Source organism: Herpailurus yagouaroundi, unplaced genomic scaffold (genome assembly GCF_014898765.1).
Source record: "Herpailurus yagouaroundi ecotype Mexico unplaced genomic scaffold, PumYag 67793, whole genome shotgun sequence".
Lineage (NCBI taxonomy): Eukaryota > Metazoa > Chordata > Mammalia > Carnivora > Felidae > Herpailurus > Herpailurus yagouaroundi.
Genome location: NW_024420586.1, coordinates 13,752,395 through 13,771,646, shown reverse-complemented (window position 1 = coordinate 13,771,646; position 19,252 = coordinate 13,752,395).

Genomic DNA, 19,252 nt, shown 5'->3' with positions numbered 1-19,252 from the left:
TTCGAGAAGAATGCTGGTGCAATTTTGATTGGGATTGCATTGAATGTGTAGATAGCTTTGGGTAGTATTGACATTTTGACAATATTTATTCTTCCAACCCATGAGCATGGAATGTTTTTCCATTTCTTTCTATCTTCTTCAATTTCCTTCATAAGCTTTCTATAGTTTTCAGCATACAGATCTTTTACATCTTTGGTTAGATTTATCCCTAGGTATTTTATACTTCTTGGTGCAATTGTGAATGGGATCAGTTTCTTTATTTGTCTTTCTGTTGCTTCATTATTAGTGTATAAGAATGCAACTGATTTCTATACATTGATTTTGTATCCTGCAACTTTGCTGAATTCATGTATCAGTTCTAGCAGACTTCTGGTAGAGTCTATCGGATTTTCCATGTATAATATCATGTCATCTGCAAAAAGTGAAAGTTTAACTTCATCTTTGCCAATTTTGATGCCTTTGATTTCCTTTTGTTGTCTGATTGCTGATGCAAGAACTTCCAACACTATGTTAAACAACAGCGGTGAGAGTGGGCATCCCTGTTGTGTTCCTGATCTCAGGGAAAAAGCTCTAAGTTTTTCCCCATTGAGGATGATGTTAGCTGTGGGTTTTTCATACATGGCTTTTATGATCTTTAAGTATGTTCCTTCTATCCCAACTTTCTCAAGGTTTTCATTAAGAAAGGATGCTGAATTTTGTCAAAGGCCTTTTCTGCATCGACTGACAGGATCATATGGTTCTTATCTTTTATTCATGTGATGTATCACGTTGATTGATTTGCAAATGTTGAACCACCCCTGCATCCCAGGAATGAATCCCACTTGATCATAGTGAATAATTATTTTTATATGCTGTTGAATTCGATTTGCTAGTATCTTATTGAGAATTTTTGCATCGATATTTATCAGGGATATTGGCCTGTAGTTCTCTTTTGTTACTGGGTCTCTGTCTGGTTTAGGAATCAAAGTAATACTGGCTTCATAGAATGAGTCTGGAAGTTTTCCTTCCCTTTCTATTTCTTGGAATAGCTTGAGAAGGATAGGTATTATCTCTGTTTTAAACGTCTGGTAGAACTCCCCTGGGAAGCCATCTGGTCCTGGACTCTTATTTGTTGGGAGATTTTTGATAACCTATTCAATTTCTTCGCTGGTTATGGGTCTGTTCAAGCTTTCTATTTCCTCCTGATGAGTTTTGGAAGCGTGTGGGTGTTTAGGAATTTGTCCATTTCTTCCAGGTTGCCCAATTTGTTGGCATATAAGTTTTCATAGTATTCCCTGATAATTGCTTGTATCTCTGAGGGATTGCTTGTAATAATTCCATTTTCATTCATGATTTTATCTATTTGGGTCATCTCCCTTTCCTTTTTGAGAAGCCTGGCTAGAGGTTTATCAATTTTGTTTATTTTTTTCAAAAAAACCAACTCTTGGTTCCGTTGATCTGCTCTACAGTTTTTTTAGATTCTATATTGTTTATTTCTGCTCTGATCTTTATTATTTCTCTTCTTCTGCTGGGATTAGGCTGCCTTTGCTGTTCTGCTTCTATTTCCTTTAGGTGTGCTGTTAGATTTTGTATTTGGGATTTTTCTTGTTTCTTGAGATAGGCCTGGATTGCAATGTATTTTCCTCTCAGGACTGCCTTCGCTGCATCCCAAAGCGTTTGGATTGTTGTATCTTCATTTTCATTTGTTTCCATATATTTTTTTAATTTCTTCTCTAATTGCCTGGTTGACCCATTCATTCTTAAGTAGGGTGTTCTTTAACCGCCGTGCTTTTGGAGGTTTTCCAGACTTTTTCCTGTGGTTCATTTCAAGCTTCGTAGCATTGTGGTCTGAAAGTATGCATGGTATGATTTCAATTCTTGTATACTTATGAAGGACTGTCTTGTGACCCAGTATATGATCTATCTTGGAGAAGGTTCCATGTTCACTCGAGAAGAAAGTATATTCTGTTGCTTTGGGATGCAGAGTTCTAAATATATCTGTCAAGTCCATCTGATCCAATGTATCATTCAGGGCCCTTTTTTCTTTATTTATCCTGTGTCTTGATGATCTATCCATTGTTGTAAGTGGAGTATTAAAGTCCCCTGCAATTACCACATTGTTATCAATAAGGTTGCTTATGTTTGTGAGTAATTGTTTTATATATTTGGGGGCTCCGGTATTCGGCGCATAGACATTTATAATTGTTAGCTCTTCCTCATGGATAGACCCTGTGAGTATTATATAATGCCCTTCTTCATCTCTTGTTACAGCCTTTAATTTAAAGTCTAGTGTGTCTGATATAAGTATGGCTACTCCAGCTTTCTTTTGACTTCCAGTGGTATGATAAATAGTTCTCCATCCCCTCACTCTCAATCTACAGGTGTCCTCAGGTCTAAAATGAGTCTCTTGTAGACAGCAAATAGATGGGTCTTGTTTTTTTATCCATTCTGATACCCTATGTCTTTTGGTTGGCGCATTTAGTCCATTTACATTCAGTGTTATTATAGAACGATATGGGTTTAGAGTCATTGTGATGTCCGTAGGTTTCATGCTTGTAGTGATGTCTCTGGTACTTTGTCTCACAGGATCCCCCTTAGGATCTCTTGTAGGGCTGGTTTAGTGGTGACGAATTCCTTCAGTTTTTGTTTGTTTGGGAAGACCTTTGTCTCTCCTTCTATTCTAAATGACGGACTTGCTGGATAAAGGATTCTCGGCTGCATATTTTTTCTGTTCAGCACACTGAAGATCTCCTGTCATTCCTTTCTGGACTGCCAAGTTTCAGTAGAGAGATCAGTCATGAGTCTTATAGGTCTCCCTTTATATGTTAGAGCACGTTTATCTCTAGCTGCTTTCAGAATTTTCTCTTTATCCTTGTATTTTGCCAGTTTCACTATGATATGTCGTGCAGAAGATCGATTCAAGTTACGTCTGAAGGGAGTTCTCTATGCCTCTTGGATTTCAATGCCTTTTTCCTTCCCCAGTTCAGGGAAGTTCTCAGCTATTATTTCTTCAAGTACCCCTTCAGCACCTTTCCCTCTCTCTTTCTCCTCTGGAATACCAATTATGCGTAGGTTATTTCTCTTTAGTGCATCACTTAGTTCTCTAATTTTCCCCTCATACTCCTGGATTGTTTTATCTCTCTTTTTCTCAGCTTCTTCTTTTTCCTTAATTTTATCTTCTAGTTCACCTATTCTCTCCTCTGCCTCTTCAATCCGAGCCGTAGTTGTCTCCATTTTATTTTGCAACTCATTGATAGCATTTTTTAGGTCCTCCTGACTGTTCCTTAGTCCCTTGATCTCTGTAGCAAGAGATTCTCTGCTGTCCTTTATACTGTTTTCAAGCCCAGTGATTAATTTTATGACTATTATTCTAAATTCACTTTCTGTTATATTGTTTAAATTATTTTTGATCAGTTCGTTAGTTGTTATTTCCTGGACGTTTTTCTGAGGGGAATTCTTCTGTTTAGTCATTTTGGATAGTCCCTGGAGTGGTGCGGGACTGTGGGGCACTTCCCCTGTGTTGTCTTGAATAACTTGCGTTGGTGGCCGGGACCACTGTCAGACCTGATGTCTGCCCCCAGCCCACCGCTGGGGCCATAGTCAGACTGGTGTGTGCCTTCTCCTCCCCTCTCCTAGGGGCAGGATTCACTGTGGGGTGGCGTGGCCCATCTGGATTACTTGCATACTGCCAGGCTTGTGGTGCTAGGGATATGGCGTATTAGCTGGGGTGGATCGGCAAGGTGCAGGGGGGCGGGAGGGGCAGGCTCAGCTCGATTTTCCTTCAGAGATCCGCTTCAGGAGGGGCCCTGTGGCACCGGGAGGGGGTCAGACCCACGGCCAGAGGGATGGATCCGCAGAAGCACAGCGTTGGGTGTTTGCGAGGTGCAAGCAAGTTCCCTGGCAGGAACTGGTTCCCTTTGGGATTTTGGCTGGGGGATGGGTGAGGGAGATGGTGCTGGCGAGCGCCTTTGTTCCCCGCCAAGCTGAGCTCTGGCGTCCGGGGCTCAACAACTCTCCCTCCCGTTGTCCTCCAGCCCTCCCGTTCTCCGAGCAGAGCTGTTAACTTATAACCTCCCAGATATTAAGTCCTGCTTGCTGTCAGAACACACTCCATCCGGCCCCTCTGCTTTTGCAAGCCAGACTCAGGGGCTCTGCTTGACCAGCGGGCCGCCCCTCTGCCCCGGCTCCCTCCTTCCAGTCCGTGTAGTGAGCACCGCCCCGCCACCCTTCCTACCCTCTTCTGTGGGCCTCTCGTCTGTGCTTGGCTCCGGAGACTCCGTTCTGCTAGTCTTCTGGCAGTTTTCTGGGTTATTTAGGCAGGTGTAGGTGGAATCTAAGTGATCTGCAGGACGCGTGGTGAGCCCAGCGTCCTCCTACGCCGCCATCTTCCCAGGATCCTCCTCAAAATTAACTATTAACTCTACATCAGTCTCTCATTTCTTGATGGTTTTAAAATTCAAGCTCTGGGGCGCCTGGGTGGCGCAGTCAGTTAAGCATCCGACTTCAGCCAGGTCACGATCTCACAGTCCGTGAGTTCGAACCCCGCGTCAGGCTCTGCGCTGATGGCTCAGAGCCTGGAGCCTGTTTCTGATTCTGTGTCTCCCTCTCTCTCTGCCCCTCCCCCGTTCATGCTCTGTCTCTCTCTGTCCCAAAAATAAATAAACGTTGAAAAAAATTTTTTTTAAAAATAAAAAATAAAATTCAAGCTCAAACATTACCCTTATAATTCTTGGGGACTTCAATATCCTGTCTATAACTGTCCCCAATCATCTCTCTCTCCATCCAACCACAGCCACACACTCCTGGGTACCTACCCTAGATCGAGTCATTCTCAAGAATAGCAGCCCCTCCATGATGTCAATTTCAAGTCTTTCATTCTCTTACTACCACCTTTACCCCAATTCCAGAAATTCCTTAAATCTCTTCCCTCCTGATGTTCTTACATCATATAATGAATTTCATGGCCCATAATTACAATAACTCTCTTGCATATATTCTCATCTTCTTTGCTTGCCTCTCTGCCCCCGAATCGTTTAATGTACTTATAAATGGTGAGATCATCCAAGTATGCCTCTGTTCAGATGAATGTGGCTGGAGGATATCATACAATCACGCTGGAAGGTCTCACTTTAAATCTATGACCATTAATCTCAAATGGATCCCAAATGACACCTTGCAATCATAGCACATTTCCTGAGCTTTCTCACTCTAACCATTTCACACCTTTTCCTCTTCTCCTACAGCCAAAACTTTCTCCCAGATTTTCAATGTCAACTAATAATTGATAGTTCTGATTTTCCAAGAACACAGAGACAATCAATTGAGAACTTCCAAAAGCTCTTACTATCTCCAGCAAGCCAGGGACATGTTCGTTTAATCATATAGTCTGACTTCCCTCCTTTTATTTTGGAGAAATTTTCAGAATTCTTGTTCCGGTCATTCTCTCTGCCTGCCCACCTGATATCATTCTTAGTGGCTCTACCAATTCTTTATCACTAGCCTCATCACTTTTCCCTCTTCTAAATCATTCTCATTTGCATATAAAATGCTATACTTTCTCCTATCTTTAAGAGAAACTGTCATCTTCAAGATAGCTCCCCATTTCCAAGCCCCTTCATTTATAACAAAGCTCCCCAAAAGAGTTGAGGAGACCTCGAGTTGAGATCTCCCATTTCTCACTCCTCATTTCCTGATAGCCCATTCAGTCAGATTTATTATTACATTTCATCAAGGCAACCGTCATCAAGGTCACTATGATTCCCATGTTGCCACATTCAATTATTAAATTCTATTTCTCATCTTACCTCACTTAACAGATGATTACCTCTTTCACGTTGAAACAGTTTCTCACTTGCTTTCCAAAACCATATTGTCCTGGTTTTATCGCTGCCTCATGCCCCACAAACTGTTAGTAGTTTTTGCTTATTGCTTCTCTTCTTACATCCTCTAAATGTTGGAGTATGCTAAGTGGAAAATAATAAGAAAAACATATATTGGTCTCTGCCCCAATTCCTTCAACAGAGCTCCTAAAAATCCCTGTAAATTCCTAAGTTATAACACTAGGAACATCTCTTGTAATACTTGTGTTTGACCCCATCCCTGACACAGGACTCCTAAAACCTTGCGGTTTTCCTAAGTGATGACAGCATCACAGGCATCATTTTTTCTAATGTGGTGATGCTGGGTGGGTTGCTAGATGGCTCCTGTATGGGAGCTGGTCACCAGAAAGACCAAGCCATGATTAGAAGCTTAGAATTTTCAGCCTTATACCCCCCAATCCTCCAGAGAGGGGAGAAGGGCTACAAATGGGGTTAATAATTGATCATGGCTACATGAGGAAGCCTTCTTAAAATCCCAATAGTAGGAGGCTCCAGGAGCTTCCAGGTGGGTGAACACATCCACACAGGGAAGGTGATGTACCTTTCAGAAGTGTCAGAAGTGAAGTGTCTTGTGTGAGAGTAAAGAAAGACTCACAGGAAAGAAACACAGGAAAAACCTGAGGTTTTTTAATGTTACATCAGGACTCAATCTTTGGATATCTTATCTTTGGATATCCTATCTAAGGTGATCTGATCAATTCTCGTGGCTTGTGTCATCCATATCCTAGTGATTCTCAAATTATTATTCTCAGCATGTACTCATTTTCTAAATTTGGAATTAATAATTCAGTGGCCTAGGGGCACCTCAGTGGCTCAGTCAGTTAAGCGCCCGACTCTTGGCTTTGGTTCAGGTCATGATCATACAGTTCGTGGGTTCAAGCCCCACATCAGGCTCCATGCTGGTAGTGCGGAGCCTACTTGGGATTCTCTCTCTTTCCATCTCTCTCTACCCCTCTTCTGTTCATGCTCTCTCTCTCTCTCTCTCAAAATAAGTAAATTTAAAAAAAATTAAAAAAAAATTCAGTGGACTACAGATTACCTTTGTATATCTAATAAGAACCTCAAAAGGTAGCTTGCCTCAAACCAAACTCCTGCTCTCTGTCTCTAAACTACCTCCTCCTATAGTCTTCCTTATGTCATTAGTGGCAATTCTTTTCTTTTACCTTAAATAATCTGTGAACAGCTCCTGATGACTCATATTTTCTTTCTTTCTTTTAAAATATTTATTTATTTATTTATTTGTTTGCTTGTTTATTGAGAAAGTAAGAGAGGACGCAAGTGAGTGAGGGGTAGAGGGAGAGAAAGAATCCCAGGAGGGGGAGAGCGAGCAAGTGAGTGAGCAAGAGAGAGAGAGAGAAAGAAGCAGGGCTCACCTGAAATGGGCCTCATGCTAACCCAACAAAATTACCCTTTTCATAAAACCACATCTACTTCTACCACCCTCATCTGAGTTACCATCTCATTACTCCCCAAGAGCTTCCTATCTGCTCTTTCTGCTTTCTCTGTTTTCGCCCAAACTGTATTGTACCAACTGCAATCAGAGGGAAAACTTGAGGTCAAATCAGATCTCTCCTCTGCTCCATGCCCTCTTATGACTTCCCATCTCACTTTGAGTACACCCCAAAATGACCTCCAAATTCCTATGCCATTAACCCAGTGGTTAGTAACATTGAATAATGTGTGTTGCTGCCTGATATAAAGCACAGGAAGGTCTTTCCGATAATTGCCATGAAAGTGTATTAAATACTGTTGGCATCTGAGCACGGCTTTCGGATGTTTTATAAAATTTTCCTTCCCATTATATCTAATGACCAATTTTCCACCCAACTGAGCTCAGGATCCAATCATACAGATTTCTAATTATGATTTACAGCATAAAGCAGGTGGGTTTCCTAACTAATAAGGGAAGCTGCTGATTTTATTGTAAAGACAAAGGTATACCTTTTGTTATGCAAAGATGTATGGATGCCTGCCTTCCGGAAAAACCTGCAATCTGAAATTTAGACCTACTTATACCAGTAGAATATTTTTTTATGAAGAGAATAGAAATTGAACCTATTAAAATAGTGTATAAATAAAGTCTGGGTTTATGAAATGCATCCTAAGCCCCAGTGCAGTTTATCTTTTATATTATTTTATGCCATTTGCTTAGCTTCAGATATGCAGGTAAATATACTGTAACAGAGTAATATCTGCGGAGGAGGTTATAGGATATCTGGAGTTAACAAGAGGTAGATTGGTAGATGTTTGTGTAGATGAACAGAGAGAAACGGAAATCTATAAGTAAGCACACTGTGAGTGCTTAATGACCTTTTCATGGCAGATAGTTTTCTGTTAGTGAAATTTGCTATAGTGAAATTCCTTACAGTGAATTGAAATCTACATCACTACGAGTAACACCCATCACTCCCTTTCCTTCTGGATCTCAGCTGATATTCTTCTTTATTTCACTAAGAATATAGAGGCAAATCAGAGTCAAAGTGTCTGGTCCTTCCATTACATCCACCATCCTAGTTGCATTTGTATTCATGTGCTTTGCCTTTCTTCCCATTATATCAAAACAAAACAAACAAACAAGTAACTCTCTGTGCTTGTATAGCTAGGCCTTCACTAATTCACAGTATCGCACACCATCTCAATGACATATCTCCTCTTTGTCTTCACTATAACAAATTATTTCCTCCTTGTTGGATTATCTCTATCAACATACACATGCTAAAATAGCTCTCAGTATCAAAGGGCATGCCTTCCTTTACCCTTTATCCCTGCCAGCTACTATCCCACTTCTCTTGGTCACTCTTTTTTAGCAGAGCAAGTTAAAAGGTTGTATATACTTACTGGCTTACTTATACCATTATTTTTTAACCCTGGACAATTCAGTTCTATTCCTCTTCAGTCTACTGAGACTGTCCTTAAGTTCAACAATAACCTAACACTGTCAAATCTAATCATCTCAGTTCTGCTCTTGTTCAACCCACGAGCTCCATTTGACACAGTTAAATCTGCCACTGCTTCTGAAACCCTTGGCAGGTAGAACTCCATTTTCCCTTGATTGTTCTCTTACCTTTCTAGTAAGCCCTCCTCATTCATGTTTCTCTTGAAAAACTCATGTTTCTCTCTGTGTTCCTGTCCTTCTGACTTCTAAGGTCCAGGGCTCAGTTTTCTGTCTTCACCTTGGTTTTTTTTTTTTTCATATCAAATATTTTATTTTTTTTCAAAATTCTATTTTATTCTTTTTTATTTAAATTTTTGTTAACATACAGTGCAATATTGTTTCTAGAGTACAATTCAGTGACTTGTCACTTACATACACCATCCAGTGCTCATCATAAGTGCCCTCCTTAGTACCCATCACCCATCTAGCCCATCTCCCACCCATCTCCCTCCATCAGTCCTCAGTTTGTTCTCTATCATTAAGAGTCTCTTATGGCTTGTTTCCCTCTCTCCTTTCCCCCCATTTCCCATGTTTATCTGTTTTCTTTCTTAAATTCCACATATAATTTTGATCATATGGTATTTGTCTTTCCCTGGCCTATTTCACTTAGCATACTACACTCCAGCTCCATCCACGTCATTGCAAATGGCAAGATTTCATTATTTTTGATGGCTAAGTAATATTCCAGTGTGTGTGTGTGTGTGTGTGTGTGTATACACCACCTTTTCTTTATCCATTCATCAGTCAGTCAATGGACATTTGGGCTCTCTCCATAGTTTGGCTATTGTTGATATGCTGCTATAAATATCGGGGTGTATGTACTCCTGTGAACCTGTATTTTTGTATCCTTTGTGTAAATACCTATTAGTGCAATTGCTGGATTGTAGGGTTGTTCTATTTTCAGCTTTTTTAGGGACCTCCAAACTGTTTTCCAGGGTGGCTGCTCCAGTTTGCATTCCCATCAGCAGTACAAGAGGGTTCCCCTTTCTCTGTATCCTCACCAACACCTGTTTTCTTGTGTTGTGAATTTTAGCCATTCTCACAGGTATATGTCCTCACACCTTTTCTATCCACCCTCATTCTTGATGAAGTCCTGTACAGTCACACACAGATACCAGTGAATTCTAAATTGACAGCCTCAGCCTTGACCTTTCGGTAAATCATGACTCATTCCACATTCATATAGCCACTTGCTATCTCAGTATTCCTCCCATGGATATCTAACAATGCTTTTCAAAGTTCCACAGATGCTCTGCTCAAGTGACACTTTATCAGATAGGTTTCCCTAGGCTACCTTGTATTAAATAAAACCCACATTATCTAACTCTTATTGTTTTATTTAACAGTGCCATAAGCATTGAAAATTTTTTTTGTTTGACTTGAACCTGCCCTGCCTTTACCAATACACTCTGGAGTATGTGCTCCAGTAAAGCAGGGGATTTGTTTTCATCATTATTTTATCCCCAGGGCTTGTTATAGTGAATAGCACATAGTAGGTACTTAATAAATATTTGCTGAGTGGATAAATAAGATAATAATATAGTGTAGAATAAAATCAGTATACAGACTTTCAGTAGTGACATGAGCAGAAATGTCCAAAAAGGGAGGCCCATTCTCCAAAGAAACATGGAAAAAACAAGCCAAAATTGTAAAAATCAACTTTGCAAGAACTCTGGAAAAACTGTCAAAGAGTTAAAGCAACCAAGGAAATGCTGAAGAAAGAGACAACTCACACATGATGGAAGAGCTCTGTGGTGTTTTAATGTAACCCTGCCATATCCCCCTTTCCTGGCATGGTGGTGGTCTGGAAGATGGCAATTCATGCTCCTGGTGTGATTATCTGGTTCTGGGGGAAACAGAGTGGTCTTTATTACCAGGGAATTTTGTCTGTATGTTTTGGCCTGTCTGGAGGTTCCCTGAAGGATGGATGTGCTGTGCTTGCCTTTCCTTCACCTAACTGGAATACCCTCAGAGCAGGAAAGGTGCTAAGCAATGGGTGTTCCTTGGAAACACTGAGAAGTCAGTGGACATTCTGTTGCCTCCTAGGACAAAAAATTAAAGCTTAGGAAAACAACAGACATGCTGAAAGCTTGTAAAGAAAAGCTGGAGAGAAAATTACTTTGCATAATAAGGACTTTAAGAACGCTCCCATGGGGAAGAGCCAAGATGGCGGAAAAGCATGGAAGTTTTTTGTGTGTCTCGCATCAATGAAATACAGCCAGATGAACAATAAACCATCCTGCACACCTAGAAAACTGATCTGAGGATTAACACAACAATCTGCAAAACCTGAACCACAGAACTCAGCAGGTACACGGCACGGTGAGGTGAACTGGGGGAGAGAGAAGCTGTGGAGGTCAGGGAGCTGCTTTTGCCTGCAGGGAGAGGACAGAGAAGTGGGGGAAGCACCTCTCCCCAAAAGCAGCTGGAAAAAAGGTGGAAAAGTGGAAATAGCTGCAGGGACTGAACAAAAAAGGGAGAAAGGAGAGGGTTTACATTCCATTAAGACTATAAACAGGGGGAGCGCAGAGTCTGAAACTCCACAGCTTGATACCTGAGAGTGCTCTGGTGGGAAGGGTGAATCCCTAGGAGCAGAGTGGAGTCCAGGGTTCTTCAGGCCACATGGAAGAAGCGGTTCCCCTGCTTGGAGGACATCTGGTAGAAGCTGTGTGGGTCCCCCAAGGCAAGGCCCCAGTGGACCCAGGAGAACAACCACATTTGCTGGTGCTGGAACAAGGTCATTGAAGGTGAGGCCTGGTGCCAGATGTGTGTTGTGATTTTCCATAATCCCTGAAACGCTGCTGCTACACTATCTCGTGAAATGTTTCTAGGGTGGGCTGGCACCCGGTCAGACTCCGGGCATCAGCAACAGCACAGTCCCGCGAACATTCCTGGGTGCGGCCAGCACCTGGCCATTGCTTGGTGAGACCCTCCTGCAGAGGGGCAAAATGGGTCAAAGCTGCAGTCCTTCAGAAGTAAGGGGTTGGGGAAAAATAGCCACATCTGAGACAAAATTCAGGAGGGAGGTGCTGCCTGGAGCTTGGTCACGGACTGTGTAAAAGTGAGGGGTGGAGGGGCGCCTGGGTGGCGCAGTCGGTTAAGCGTCCGACTTCAGCCAGGTCACGATCTCGTGGTCCGTGAGTTCGAGCCCCGCATCAGGCTCTGGGCTGATGGCTCAGAGCCTGGAGCCTGTTTCCGATTCTGTGTCTCCCTCTCTCTCTGCTCCTCCCCGTTCATGCTCTGTCTCTCTCTGTCCCAAAAATAAATAAACATTGAAAAAAAAAAATTTTAATAAAAAAAAAAAAGTGAGGGGTGGATGCAAGCCTGAGACAAAGGATGGGTGCATGATTGCTGATCAGGGAGAAGAGGGTTCCGATACGAGCTGGGTGACGCCATTTTCACCGCTCCTCCACATGCGCATACACTCCTACAAGCACCACAAGAATCCACCCCAGTAAGCTAAGCAGCACCATCTAGTGAAGAACGGAGCCGTTATACTAAGCCCTGCCCAACTGGGCCAACCTCGCCCTTCAGGAATACAAATCTCTCTGCCTGCTTAGTGTATGGACTATAAAGCGCCTCATAGTTTGACTTCTAGGGGAAAACAAAGTAATTTCAGTCGTATTTCACTCTGTTCCCTGGCCCATCTATTCAATTTTCTTTTTTTCTCTTTTTTCTTTTTTCTTTTTTTTTTGTTTCTTTTCTTTTTCTTGAATACATAAAGAGAAAAAATTCATTTGTGTTTTCAATTTTTATTAAAAATATTTTTCTTTAATTTTTTGTACTATATTTTTTACTTTTGTGTAAATGTTTTCAAATTCTATTTTACTCCCATCATTTCATTTTAGTATACTTCAGTGTATTCATTTTTTCAAATTTTCAAACAATTTTTTTTTCTTTTCCCCCCTTTTCCTCTAATCTATCAAGCCCCTTTCAACACCCAGACCAAAACACACCTAGGATCTAGCATCATTTATTTGATTTTTGTGCTGTATTTGTTTTTAATTTTTTAACATTAATATTTTTAAATTTTAATTTGTATGAATTTGAATTTTTTTACTTCATTAATTCCTTTTCTCTCTTCAAAATGATGAAAGGAAGGAATTCACCCCAAAAGAAAGAGCATGAAGAAGCGACAGACAGGGACTTAACCAACACAGATACAAGCAAGATATCTGAACCAGAATTTAGAATCAGGATAATAAGAATACTAGCTAGAATTGAAAATAGGTTAGAATCCCTATTCTAAATAGGGATTAGATAAAAGGAGTAAGAGCTACTCAGGATGAAATAAAAAAATGCTATAACTGAGATGCAATCATGGATGGATGCCACGGCGGCAAGGATGGATGAGGCAGACCAGAGAATCAGCGACATAGAGGACAAACTTATGGAGAATAATAAAGCAGAAAAAAAGAGGGAGATTAAGGCAAAAGAGCATGATTTAAGAATTAGAGAAATCAGTGACTCAGTAAAAAGAACAACATCAGAATCATAGGGGTCCCAGAAGAGGAAGAGACAGTAATAGGAGTAGAAAGGTTATGTGAGCAAATCATAGCAGAAAACATTCCTAACGTGGGGAAAGACACAGACATCAAAATCCAGGAAGAACAGAGGACTCCCATTAGATTAAACGAAAACCTACCATCAGCAAGGCATATCATAGTCAAATTCACAAAATACTGAGGCAAGGAGAGAATCTTGAAAGCAGCAAGGGAAAAAAAGCCCTTAACCTACAAGGGAAGACAGATCAGGTTTGCAACAGATGTATCCACAAAAACTGGGCAGGCTAGAAAGGAGTGGCAGGATATATTCAGTGTGCTGAATCAGAAAAATATGCAGCCAAGAATTCTTTTTTTTTTTAATTTTATTTTTTATTTTTTTAAAATTTACATCCAAATTAGTTAGCATATAGTGCAACAGCGATTTCAGGAGTAGATTCCTTAATGCCCCTTACCCATTTAGCCCACACTCCCCTCCCACAACCCCTCCAGTAACCCTCTGTTTGTTCTCCATATTTAAGAGTCTCTTCTGTTTTGTCCCCCTCCCTGTTTTTATTTTGTTTCCCTTCTCTTATGTTCATCTGTTTTGTCTCTTAAATTCCTCATATGAGTGAAGTCATATGATTTTTGTCTTTCTCTAATTTCACTTAGCATTATACCTTCCAGTTCCATCCACGTAATTGCAAATGGCAAGATTTCATTCTTTTTGATTGCCAAGTAATATCCATCTATGGACATGTGGGCTCTTTCCATACTTTGGCTATTGTTGATAGTGCTGCTATATACATGGGGGTACATGTGTCCCTTCGAAACAGCACACCTGTATCCTGTGGATAAATGCCTAGTAGTGCAGTTGCTGGGTCACAGGGTAGTTCTATTTTTAGTTTTTTGAGGAACCTCAATACTGTTTTCCAGAGTGGCTGTACCAGCTTGCATTCCCATGCAGCCAAGAATTCTTTATCCAGCAAGGCTCTCATTCAAAATAAAAGGAGAGATAAAAAGTTCGAGACAAACAAAAATTAAAGGAGTTTGTGTCCACTAAAGCAGCCCTGCCAGAAATTTTAAGGGGGAGTCTCTGAGGGGAGAAAAGATGAACAAACAAACAAACAAACAAACAACAAATAAATATGACCAAAAGCAACAAAGACTAGAAAGGACCAGAGAACACCACCAGAAACTCCAACTCTAAAAGCAACATAACGGCAATAAATTTATATCTTTCAGTACTCACTCTAAACGTCAATGGACTAAATGCTCCAATCAAAAGACACAGGGTAACAGCATGGATAAGAAAACAAGATCCATCTATATGCTGTTTACAAGAGACCCACTTTCGACCTAAAGACACCTTCAGATTGAAAGTAAGGGGAAGGAGAACCATCTATCATGCTAATGGTCAACAAAAGAAAGCCAGAGTAGCCATACTTATATCAGACAATCTAGACTTTAAAATAAAGACTGTATCAAGAGATGAAGAAGGGCATTATATCATAATTAAGCAGTCTATCCACCAAGAAAACCTAACAATTGTAAACATTTATGCACCAAATGTGGAGCTCCCAAATATATAAATTAATCACAAACATAAAGAAACTCACTGATAGTAATACCATAATAGTAGGGGACTTCAACACCCGACTCACAACAATGGACAGATCATCTAATCAAAAAATCAGTAAGGAAACAATGGCTTTGAATGACCCACTGGACCAAATGGACTTAACAGATACATTCAAAACATTTCATCCTAAAGCAGTGGAATATACATTCTTCTCCAGTGCACATGAAACATTCTCCAGAATAGACCGCATACTGGGACACAAATCAGCCCTCAACACGTACAAAAAAGATCGAGATCATACTGTGCGTATTTTCAGACCACGATGCTATGAAACTCGAAATCAACCACAAGAAAAAATTTGGAAAGGTAACAAATACTGGGAGACTAAAAACATCCTACTAAAGAATGAATGGGCTAACCAAGAAGTTAAAGAGGAAATTAAAAAGTTAATGCAAGCCAATGAAAATGACAACACCACAACCCAAAACCTCTGGGACACAGGAAAGGCAGTCATAAGAGGAAAGTGTATAGCAATCCAGGCCTTCCTAAAGAAGGAAGAAAGATCTCAGATACACAGCCTAACGTTACACTTTATAGAACCGGAAAAAGAACAGCAAATAAAACCCCAAAACAGCATAAGACAGGAAATAATAAAGATTAGAGCAGAAACCAATGCTATGGAAACCAAAAAAACAGTAGAACAGATCAATGAAACCAGAAGCTGGTTCTTTGAAAGAGTTAACAAAATTGATAAACCACTAGCCAGTTTGATCAAAAAGAAAATGGAAAAGACCCAAATAAATAAAATCATGAATGAAGGAGGAGAGATCACAACCAACTGCAGAAATAAAAACAATAATAAGAGAATATTATGAGCAATTATATGCCAATAAAATGGGCAATCTGGAAGAAATGGACAAATTCCCAGAAACATATACACTATCAAAACTGAAACAGGAAGATATAGAAAATTCGAACAGACCCATAACCAGTAAAAAAATTGAATTAGTAATCAAAAATCTCCCAAAATGCAAGAGTCCAGGGCCAGATGGCTTTCCAGGGGAATTCTACCAAACATTTAAGGAAGAGTTAACACCTATTCTCTTGAAGCTGTCCCAAAAAATAGAAATGGAAGGAAAACTTCCAAACTCTTTCTATGAGGCCAGCATTACCTTGATTCCAAAACCAGACAGAGACCCCACTAAAAAGGAGACCTATAGACCAATTTCCCTGATGAACATGGATGCAAAAATCTTCAACAGGATATTAGCCAACCGGATCCAACAATATATCAAGCAAATTATTCACCACGACCAAGTGGGATTTATACCTGGAATGTAGGGCTGGTTCAATATCCACAAAACAATCAATGTGATTCATCACATCAATAAAAGAAAGGACAAGACCCATATGATCCTCTCAATAGATGCAGAGAAAGCCTTTGACAAAATACAGCATCCTTTCTTGATAAATACCCTCAAGAAAGTAGGGATAGAAGGCTCATACCTTGAGATCATAAAAACCATATATGAAAGACCCAATGCTAATATCATCCTCAATGGGGAAAAACTGAGAGCTTTTCCCCTAAGGTCAGGAACAAGACAGGGATGTCCACTCTGGCCACTGTTATTCAACACAGTGCTGAAAGTCTTAGCTTCTGCAATCAGACAACACAAAGAAATAAAAGGCATCCAATCAGCCAGGAGGAGGCCAAACTTTCTCTCTTCACAGATGACATGATATTCTATATGGAAAAGCCAAAAGATTCCACCAAAAAACTGCTAGAACTAATTCATGAATTCAGCGAAGTTTCAAGATATATAAAATTAATGCACAGAAATTGGTTGCATTCCCATTGACCAACAATGAAGCAACAGAAAGAGAAATCCAGGAATCTATCCCATGTACAATTGCACCAAAATCCATAAAATACCTAGGAATAAGTCTAACCAAAGAGGTGAAAAACCTATACACTGAAAACTATAGAAAGCTTATGAAAGAAACTGAAGAAGACACACAAAAAAAAAAATGGGAAAAGATTCCATGCTCCTGGATAGAAAGAACAAATATTGTTAAAATGTTGATACCACCCAGAGCAATCTACACATTCAATGCAATTCCTATCAAAATAACACCAACGTTCTTCACAGAACTAGAACAAATAATCCTAAAATTTGGAACCAGAGACCGAATAGCCAAAGCAATCTTTAAGAAGAAAACCAAAGCAGGAGGCATCACAATTCCAGACTTCAAGCTGTATTACAAAGCTGTAATCATGAATACAGTATGCTACTGGCACAAAAAGAGACGCTCAGATCAATGGAACAGAATAGAAAACCCAAAAATGGACCCACAAACGTATGGCCAACTAATCTTTGACAAAGCAGGAAAGAATATCCAGTGGAATAAAGATAGTCTCTTCAGCAAGTGGTGCTGGGAAAACTGGACAGCGACATGCAGAATGAACCTGGACCAGTTTCTTACACCATACACAAAAATAAACTCAAAATGGATGAAAGACCTAAATGTAGGACAGGAAGCCATAAAAATCCTTGAGGAGAAAGCCGGAAAAACCTTTTTGGTTTTGGCCGCAGCAAATTCTTACTCAACACGTCTCCAGAAGCAAGGGAAACAAAAGCAAAAATGAACTATTGGGACCTCATCAAAATAAAAAAGCTTCTGCACAGCAGAGGAAATGATCAGCAAAACTAAAAGGCAACTGATGGAATGGGAGAAGATATTTAAACGACATATCAGACAAAGGGTTTGTATCCAAAATCTATAAAGAACGTATCAAACTCAACACCCAAAAAACAACTAATCCAGTGAAGAAATGGGCAAAAGACATGAAGAGACACTTCTCAAAGAAGACATCCAGATGGTCAAGTGACACATGAAAAGATGCTCAACATCACTATCATTAGGGAAATACAAATCAAAACCACAATGAGATACCACCTGACACCTGTGAGAAAGGCTAACATGAACAACTCAGTCAACACAAGATGTTGACAAGGATGCAGAGAGAGAGGATCTCTTTTGCATTGCCGGTGGGAATGCAAACTGGTGCAGCCACTCTGGATAACAGTATGGAGGTTCCTCAAAAAACTAAAAATAGAACTACCTTATGACCCAGCAATTGCACTACTAGGTATTTATCCAAGGGATACAGGTATGCTGTTTCAAAGGGACACATGCACCCCAGTGTTTATAGCAGCACTATCAACAAGAGCCAAAGTATGGAAAAAGCCCATATGTCCATCGACAAATGAATGGATACAGAAGATGTGGTGTATGTTTATATATATATGTATATATATATATATATACATATGTATATATATACATATATATATGCATATATATATATATACACACACACACACATATATATATATATATATATATATATATATACATATATATATAATGGAGTATCACTTGGCAATCAAAAAGAATGAAACCTTGCCATTTGCATCTATGTGGATCGAACTAGAGGGTATTATGCTAAGCGAAGTTAGTCAGAGAAAGACAAATATCATATGACTTCACTCATGAGGACTTTATGACACAGAACAGATGAACATAAGGGAAGGGAAGCAAGAATAATACAAAAACAGGGAGGTAGACAAAAACAGAAGAGACTCTTAAACATGGAGAACAAACAGAGGGTTACTGGAGGGGTTGTGGGAGGGGAGTGTGGGCTAAATGGGTAAGGGGCACTAAGGAATCTGTTCCTGAAATCGCTGTTGCACTATATGCTAACTAATTTGGATGTAAATTAAAAAAACAAAATTAAAAAAAAAAAGAAAGCAAGCTCCCATGGATAATGGGGAATCTAGAAAGACAGGCTGATGCCCAGGTCAGGTTTCATGCTCAGAAAAATTAAGAAGATAATAAGCTTTCACCTAAGGCTGATCTTCCTGCTGAGCACAAGAAGGAAGTGAAGGCTGAGAATTGTAAATGGCCTGGCTGAGTATTGAAGAACTGCCCCAATGTGGTCAATCTGCAAAGACAGTGAGAATTTTGGTGGGGTGGTAGTGGTGGTGGTGGTAATCTAGGCATTTAAGAAATTCTGTATGACACCACAGGCTGACCAAACACTCAAAGAACAGAGAGTCACACATGAAAAGAATAAAAAATCCTTAACACATACTTTTGAAGAGTTACTGAACAAGCAACTATGACCCATATTAAGCAACAACAAATTCCAAGGAAGGGGAAGAATCTGATAATATTAAAAACAGTTCTGTCAGGGCACCTAGGTTGCTCAGTTAGTGAAGCATCCAACTTCATCTCAGGTCATGATCTCTTGGTTCATGAGTTTGAGCCCCTCACCAGGCTCTCTGCTGTCAGCACAGAGCCCACTTAGATCCTCTGTGTTCCTCCCCCTCTG